At 38.4% G+C, this 9,323-nt stretch overlaps 1 long non-coding RNA gene across 2 annotated transcripts; it reads right to left on the minus strand.

Annotated features, from left to right (window-relative positions):
• Window positions 1–6,584: 6,584 nt before the first annotated feature.
• Window positions 6,585–8,221, minus strand: LOC135521146 (uncharacterized). 2 transcript variants are annotated; one of them, XR_010452498.1, is made up of 4 exons: window positions 8,135–8,221; window positions 7,853–7,913; window positions 7,067–7,138; window positions 6,585–6,831 (listed from the first exon to the last, which is right to left on the minus strand). It is a non-coding gene; the product is annotated as an uncharacterized LOC135521146 (long non-coding RNA). The 2 variants fall into 2 exon arrangements; XR_010452499.1 differs by lacking the exon at window positions 7,067–7,138.
• Between the last annotated feature and the right edge of the window lie 1,102 nt (window positions 8,222–9,323).

Below are 9,323 nucleotides of genomic sequence, written 5' to 3' on the forward strand. Positions count from 1 at the left end.
AAGGAGATTATATTGGGAATCACCCATACTGAGCATTTGATCTACTTTCATTTTCCATGTGGATGATTTCTTCATACAACACCAAGATTATTCCTATCCACAGCTCTATATCATAAAGACACATCTATACCACACAAAAAATGGAAAGTAGTGTGTTTTTAAGCATACAGGAAGCTTATGCAATGCTACATGCAGATATTCCTTCCTTTTTGGTTTCTGTTGCTGACCAATCATTTACATATTTCCAATGTGCATTGGTTGTATTTGAATTTGATTTCAATGTTGCCTCAGACACCTCAGTCCCTCAGATATTGACAGGGTTTCTTTTCCATCACTTGAGCACCCAGAGTAACTCCCTGTAAACATACAGTAAACATCTGGATTTTCAGAAATGTCGTTTACCTATATCGTGATGGATGAATTGGCTTATATCATAGTCAACGGGCCTCTGGCTATTGTTAACATATTGGCAAACTTGTTTTTTGCTTTTTGCCTCTTCTGTCCACCGCGAGGCAGAGAGGGTCTCAAACAGCCTGTGAAGTTACTCCTGGGATTCTTGGTTTGCTGCACCACAATTTTCCTGGTCTCTCTTATCACGGTGGAATGCGTGTGGCTACTCACTTACAGCAAAGAGATCCAGTATGTTGATATGTTAGTGTTGTTCACTGCATTTACCAGCATGTCAACCTCTGTTTGGCTGAATTTCTTCTACTACACCCAGATCGTCCCAGCCCAGCGAGCTCTCTTCATCTGGGTGAAGAGGAACATCAAAATCATAATTTACTGGGGCCTGTTTGTCGACAGAATTTTCTTTCTGTTTGACTTGGCTGTTAGTACATCACTAATTTATTGTCTCAGAGATGTTGAGGGAAACGATAACATCACTTACATTTCAACAAACGACACTGTTTCTGGCTCTACAGATGGACTGTATTACACTGTCCTGGTGTGTTTCTATTGCAAAGTTATCTACATGTTTTTTTGTCTGTGTGTGATGGTGGGGTCGAGCTGGGTCACAGTGTGTTACCTGTATAGACACATGAAGAGCATGAAAGAGAGCGGCAGCACCTTCTCCTCTCCCCGCCTGCACAGTCAGATGAGGGTCACCATCACTGGGATCCTGCAGGGAATTCTCTACTTCCTTTGTGCGCTGTGGATCTTCATTTCTTTCTTCAGCATCAATTTCTCTATGGTCTTCAATTATACTTTTTTCAACACTGTCATCTCTCTCTACATGTTTGGCACCACTGTTAACCTTGGTATCGGTCAGTCTGTTTTCAGACAGAGGGCAGCTGATATTTGGCTCAAAGCTCAACAGGCTGCAAGGTCATTGAAGTTGTGTGGATGATACTGTCACTGTGGTACTGTAATCTCTCTTGCACATATACAAGTAACATAAATGGTAGTAGCATCTGTCGATAGACTGGCATGCAACAACTAACAAGGAACTTTGTTCTGCTACGCAGATTTTTCATCTCTGATCATTTGGACAAATCACGATTTCACAGGCGCTCACATCTTTTGAATTTCTAAAAGGAAGGGAACATTTGACTGCAGACTTTTTATGTGAACATGAAGCTTCCCAGGGATAGAGGAATGTGTTGTTTTGGTGGGAAAAGTTGTGTTTGTCAATTGTAAGAGTCCCCATGTTGCTTAGGATCGTAATTGCCCTGTGCGGGAGAGGCAGGTTGAGGTGGGAATGGTCAGAGTAGTGCAGAGTGTGTCATATGAGGAGTCAGTGAAGAAACTAGAGGAGGATGGAAAAAGTTTGAGGGATTCTGAGAGGATCCGTGTAAGAGATTTGACTAGTTATAGATTGTGTTTTTGGTGAAGGCCTGTCCTCCCAGGCCATTGGCACGGTGTAGGAGCAGACAGGGTAAAAGTAGTGGAATGGGGTAGTGGGTTTTTAACGAGTGTAGGTTAAGTCAGAAGTGTAACATTTTTTTCTTTGTTTTACAAACGGTTATGGATTTACACTCCAGTCCAATTGGTGGCGATGATTGCCAACCACCATTTAAAAAACTAAGAAGAAGAAGCTCTCCAAGTGGCTTTTATTTAACTAGTCAAGTCAGTTAAGAACAAATTCTTATTTACAATGGCCTACCGGGAAACAGTGGGTTAACTGCCTTGTTCAGAACAACAGATTTTTAACTTGTCAGCTCAGGAATTCGACCCAGCAAACCTTTCAGTTACTGGCCCAACGTTCTAACCACTAGGCTACCTGCCACCCCCTGCGCTTGTCATTATCCCATTACCGCAACCCACACTAGACTACTACAACACTGTTTTTCCCGCCATACACCCTCACAATGGTGACATAAAAGAGAGATGATGTGGTACAGGTTCGCGGGAAACAAACGTATGCTGTTTTTAGATATTGATATGCGACTGTTAAGGATCCACAGAAATTCCAATAAATGTGTGGATTTTTTGTTCAGATTATTTGTTTGCGATATGTGATCTATAGGATAAGGAATTTTCATAAAGTGTTTATTCGATAATGGGGTTTGAATAGCGTGAGAAGACAACATATTTGGTGAGAATCACACAAAATAAATTTGAGCTCTTAAAGGGGCAGTCGCATTATTGTATCTGCAGTTATTATTCTTCTATTTATTTTGTTATTAATAATATATACATGTTAATAGTATCTTCTGATTACAATTATTGTTTTATCTTTTAACTAAATGCAATCTTTTAGCTTCCAAAATGTAATTAGGTATCTAGCTGTCTGATAGCACCTTCTGATGGAATGGCTTGTCCTGCACTTTGTAAAAACCCAGAGTGCACTGAGTGAATGTTGGAAAAAGATTTTGGTTCCATTCTAAACACATTGATGTGAATGCAAAGAGTACTTAGACCAATCATGGCATATAACCTCATTTTAATAGGGCTTTTTAAAGCTTATGTAAAGTTCTATATTTACGTTGTTAAAGCTCATTCATTTCTGTATATACGATTTAAGAAGGTTATGCTACATTTATTTAGTTATCTTGTTGCCTGAGAGACATTCCTGAAATCCCTGGCTCTGGTGGGTGTTCAGTATTTTGACACCAGGAAGCTGAATTTTTTCTTATAATCCCAATAGTCCCAGTCATGCGAGCGCTCTTCATCTGGGTGAACAGGAACATCAAAATCATCAGCTACTGGAACCTGTTTATTGTAAGCCTGTTCATTTTCTTTGATGTTGCTTTTAATATTTCAGTAGTTTTTCTCGTCAATGTCTCTGGAAATAACAGCACTTACAGCACACCTCAACAAATGACACTGCTTCTGGCTCAAAAAGACTGTATTACACAAATGTGGCATGTCTATATGTGAAAATGGCCTTAGTCATGAAAGAGAGCGGCGGACTCTTTTCCTCTCCTCGACTACACAGTCAGATGAGGGCCACCATCACTTCCTTTTTGCTCTGTGGATCTTCGCTGCTGTCTTCACCTGGAAGCCTTCCCCTAGTAGAGACTTTGACAATAAATGTAATATTTTCCACACAGTCGTCTCTGCATTTTTGTCAACACTGTAAACCTGGGTGTTGGTCAGTCTGTTTTCAGACAGAGGGCAGCTTATATTTGTCTCAAAGCCTTCAGGCTGCAAGGTCATCGAAGTTTTGTGGATGAAGGATGAAACAATCACGGTTGTATGACATTGACCCATATGCATTGTTAGATTTACATGTCATGCTGTGTTTAGTTAAAAAGGAAGATTAAGGGCAAATTTCATGGTCACAGATTAAGTCCATCTACCCCAGGACTATATTGGATTTATTGAATATTACAATGACACCTTGACGTCTTTGACACTGCCTAAATGATTCCTTGATTATGGTCAGTCAATTTCATGGAAAGAACAGGTTTTCTTAATGCTTTGTACACCCAGTACCATTTATACCATGGCATTGTTAAATACTTTATTCTGATTGGCTAGAAGGGAATTCTAGAACATGCATTATTTCCCTATAATGTACACTATAAATGGCTATAGAGTGAATTCTTACATGTTTGAGCTGCTTTTGATTTAAAAAAATATATATATATATATATTAATTTGAACTTGTTTAAAAAAACATGCATGCAGTGCGACTTTTATTGTGTGAAATTGTGTTTTTGGTGAATTTGTAACAGATTTAACTTAATAAAAAAATACTTGTGTGACTTTAATTGCATTACATTCTGCTTTTGTTTCAGGGTGACTTAGTGACTTTGCTTTGTGTGCTCAATAAATAAATAATATAGAACAGAGTAGGTTATGTTGACAGTATTTTCCTTTTGGGCTGATGGAGACTTCAGACAACCAATGGATCTTAGTGACATGGAGTGCTTTACAATAGGTCTAACCCAAAAGGCACCTAAACAGGTATTTCTTAAATTAACGCGAATAATTCCCTTCAATCCTAACTGTCATATCCCTGGCTAGGACATAATAATATCACACAAACAATTAACAAATGTTCTTTATTAGTTGAATGTTTGTGTGATATTATTTTTGCCTTAGCCAGTGTTGTGATGGGTGTATTGATACACCATCCAGAGTCTAATTAATAACTTCACCTTGCTCAAAAGGACATTCATTGTCTGCTTTTTATTTTTATTTTTTACACATCTACAAATAGGTGCCTTTCTTTGCGAGACATTGGAAAACCATCCTGGTCTGGGTTTCCCAAAAGCACCGTAGCACGAAGATCATCTTCATTTCATTGAAACTAAATGGATAAAAGATGATCTTAGTGCTATGATGCTTTTGGCAAACCCAGCCAAGGTCCTTGTGGTTTAATCTTTGCTTGACTGAGGGATCTTAAAAATGCATGTTCAAAACTATTACACACTGAGTCCATACAACTTCTGTGACTTTATGCCTGAACTTTTTTTAGTCTTGCCATAACAAAGAGTTGAATACTTATTGACTCAAGACATTTCAGCTTTTCATAATATTTTGTTTGTTTGTAAAAAAAACACATTTTAAATATAATTCCACTTTGACATTACGAGGTATCATGTGTAGGCAGGCCAGTGACACATCTAATTTGAATCAAATTTAAATTCAGGCTGTCACACAAAACAGTCAAGGGATTTGAGTACTTTTTGAAGGTACTGTCTATTAGTTTGTATGTATAAACAGCCATCCTGTCAAAGCACAGACATCTCGTGGTACATAAATACAAAGCAATGTTCATTCTCCTGAAGACAATAGACAAACCAATTAGACAGTAGTGCCGCTACGTTTGTTATTTTTGGTGCACCACAGCAGGTTAGGATTAGCATACACCTCGCTCCCGATACCAAAATGATACCGAAATGAAACCGAAATGAAACAGTGGCAAAAAAAGAAAGTATATTAGCTAAAGTCACAGAATAACCACTTGACTTCATTTTTTAAAACATGGAATAATATGTTGATAACTAGTCAAACTAAAATGACAAAGATAATATATTCTATATTCAATTTCTTTCAAAAATAAAACACCATATTTAATAACAGAAGAATGTCTTACATTTTCCTTATGCAAAACCATATCTGAGACGAAGAGCATACAAAACAATTGTACAATTACATCTAAACTGTTTAATCATTCTATTTGATACATATCAGGGTTAGTTTGAACATATATGGCCATTATATTAGGTCTAATGAATGTCATTTGACCCATGATTAATTATGCATTACAGCTAAATATTGTAATTTATTAAATTAGAGAGAATAAAGTAGACGGCACGCGTCAAAGTAATTGATTTATGACCCCCTGCGTCATGATGACATGTGCATGTCCAAATATGGGCCTCCGGCCCCGTCCATCCTGTTCCTGTGGTCACGTGTTAGAGGGTGTGTGTTATTTTACATCTATATGGCATCCTTTGAAGTAGTCATGGTGATTGATGTCTAGGGGCCTGGTTGAACTGGGGGGGTTGAGTGTTTGAACTTTTTAACATGTATGGCCCCCACCCCCAGTTTTATTGTCCTTATGGTTGTTATCTATGAAGCAGGAATGTGTGTGTGTGTGTGTGTGTGTGTGTGTGTGTGTGTGTGTGTGTGTGTGTGTGTGTGTGTGTGTGTGTGTGTGTGTGTGTGTGTGTGTGTGTGTGTGTGTGTGTGTGTGTGTGTGTGTGTGTGTGTGTTAGAAACAAGGTCCCTTGGCATTGTGTCCATTTCAAACTTTAAACAACAATTAAACAGCCATCTAAATAATGTTTCTCAGCCTAGTTTCCTATTTAGTTCTCTTTATATGTACAGGCACAGAGCTTCCAGATGGCTCCAGCCTAAGGATTTTCAGTGCATGTACACCTGGGGAGGTTAGAACCCCAAAGAAAAGATCCTAAAGGTACTTTCAGATTCAGGTTTATCCAGACAACCGCTTTATGAAAGGCCTCTACTTATGGCTAAACAGCTTCTACACAGCTTATTAATTAATGCTGTGGGATGAAATTAGGTGTTTCTAGGAGGTCTTAAACAAATCTACAGTGAAACAAACATGTACACTTTACACATATATTTATTGACTTTTAAAAAGACCACAGTAACAGGATAGCATTTGTGTAAATGCAACGAAATCTGCTAGTGGATATTAAATGTACAACAGTAGTATTCTGTAACAAGCAATACGTGCTAAATATGTGGCACATGCAATCATGACAGCCTCTTTATGAAAGGCCTTTACTTTTGGCTAAACAGCTTCTACACAGCTTATTAATTAATGATGTGGGCATACCCAGGATTTACATGCAGGACGGTTGATCTTTCCCTGGAGTGAAAACGTCCGGAGCTTCGATGGAGCGGGCAAACGACTTTGCGATGGTGAATTGGAAACGGATAATGGTCAGGGCTAACCGGACCCTTTATCTGCAAGAAATAGTAAAAAATGTTGAATTATAACGTGTGTTAAAATGTAGGTACTAAATATTTTGAATTAAATCACTGGTTTAAAAAAAATGTATCTCACGCTTTAACGATAGAGGAAGAGGTAATTTCATATTTCGGTTTAGGGGAAGAGGTAATTTCATATTTCGGTTTAGGGGGGTTATTAACTTTATGGAAAACAATATTCACACTATGTGGATTATAAACATGTACATACATAGAGAGCCAACACATCAAGATCTAACAGGGATGAGTGGTGATTCATAGTACAACAGGAGTCTTCTGTAACCTGCAAAACGTTTTAAATATGTTTTACATACATCCACGACTGAATGGTTTCACAAACTCCCTTTAAAGGTTTTTGTAAGAAAGTTGTAACAGGCCTCATTCAACAGTCGAGAGATGAACTTAAAGACACCAACAACATCAACGTTTAGAGCAGCTTGGAGATTATTACCCATTTAAGGGGGGAGCAAAGAGCGGATTTAACCAACTCTGTACAAACCCCAACACGGGGTTTGATAACTCTGATGCGTACGTCTAATGATTATTGTAGATGTTTACAACTGAGGGAGTTGACAGTAGGTCAATGAGATGTATAAAGGCAAATTGGCATAACGGACCTCAAAGACCAACAGCCTACTTTATAATATAGAATGCAGGGGTGTGTACTGAACATGTAACCATTATAAAACAAAATGGTCTACGGTCAAATGCATCTATAGTTTTTTAATGAATTGGTCGCGGCATTCATTTAGATTATTTCAACATAGTCAGTACACTGGTTGCATATACATTTTTTTTAGTATCTCAATATTGTGCTATATGTTGGTAGGTCTAATAAACAAATATATTGTATACATTGATAATATTATTTTGTCAGAAATTCAAGCCGTTGATACAGTTGTGTACCCGATCGCCCGCCCTGCTGATCGTGCTCTTTCTTTATTTTGCATCAAATATTTATGGACCTTATATTATTATAGAATACACAATATCTCACCCTTTAATGACAGCAACATGTCCTTTCCATCCAACACCACGGTCACGAAGAAATGTCATGTCTGAAAAACACATGGGTTATTTTATAGTCTTTCCTACAATGGTATGTTATAACGTTTGTAATAATGTACAACTGTAGGCCTCCAATGTTTTTACATAAAAACACCAATGATGCATGTTTAAATAGTAGTACAATTTGGTAATTAATTCTAACATGTCTTTAAAAAGTTTGTACTATATATTTTGGTATTAAATCAATGGTTTTAATAAAACAGTATCTCACCCTTTAACGATGGGAAAATGTCCTTTCCAGCCATCACCCCCATCTGTCGCGAACAACAAAAAAAAAGACACGGAAAATCAGGGGGCGTGCGTGAGTGTGCGTGTGACGGAGCAGCAGGAGTGTGTGTGGGGTTCAAAAACAAATGTGTGTGTGTGTGTGTGTGTGTGTGTGTGTGTGTGTGTGTGTGTGTGTGTGTGTGTGTGTGTGTGTGTGTGTGTGTGTGTGTGTGTGTGTGTGTGTTCAACAGGGGCCCAAGCATTCTATCTGTAGAGAATCGTTTGAAACCAATGTTTGCACTATCATGCATACGGCATGTCCAGATATCGGCCGACCGCCCGGGGTTAAACATTGATATCTCTAATCAGCGCCCAGTGCCCCCCACCACGGTTGTAGACAGAATATCTCGAAACCCCCCCTGTAAACTCATTCCGTACTTTCGCTAGTTAGGGACAGAACGTGGAGCATATACTTTAACACTATGTTACCACAGCTTTAACGCAAACCCACAGGCCCGAATATTTAGCTGCCAGGACAGATTAAAAAAAGAGATGTGAATAAGTGAGTCCCTCCTAATAGATATTTCTGAAGGCTACTGGACATAGGTGATTGGGAAGCGACTGTTAGACGTAGATTCTCAGAAGCAAACTGCGCCCTGTCCTTTACGTAGCCCTTCACGATCACACAATTTTCGGCGTAAGTCCATATAATTAATCACATACCCAAGAATATTTATATATTAAAAAACGAAACGTGTGCACTCTGGACGACTTCGTAAGACACCAGGCAGCAGTCCCAGGACAGATAACATAGTCTGTGAAGCCCTCCTAATGGATATTTCTGGAGCTGAGTAAGTGAAAAATATATTTTAAGTTTTGTTTGAATATTATCGTGATATTATTGTAATATTAAACACGAGTTAGTTGTGTTTTAAACAGGGGGGACAACGATTTTTTATTTATTTTTATTATTATTATTATTTTTAGGTATGCTGGACAACTGAGACAATGGGAGACTTGGATGCATTAGGGACTCTGAACGACATCGGTGGAACCGATGAAACAGCTGCTATTCTACGTTTCTTGTACTAACGGCCTTAGCCTAACTCCAAACACAAGGCAGCAGACCCAGGACAGATAAAAAAAACGATAATCGGGGAATCCTTCCTTCCTCATGGAACTTTTTTGAAGGG

The sequence above is a fragment of the Oncorhynchus masou genome, chromosome 29, assembly GCF_036934945.1.
Source record: "Oncorhynchus masou masou isolate Uvic2021 chromosome 29, UVic_Omas_1.1, whole genome shotgun sequence".
NCBI classification, from domain to species: Eukaryota; Metazoa; Chordata; class Actinopteri; order Salmoniformes; family Salmonidae; genus Oncorhynchus; species Oncorhynchus masou.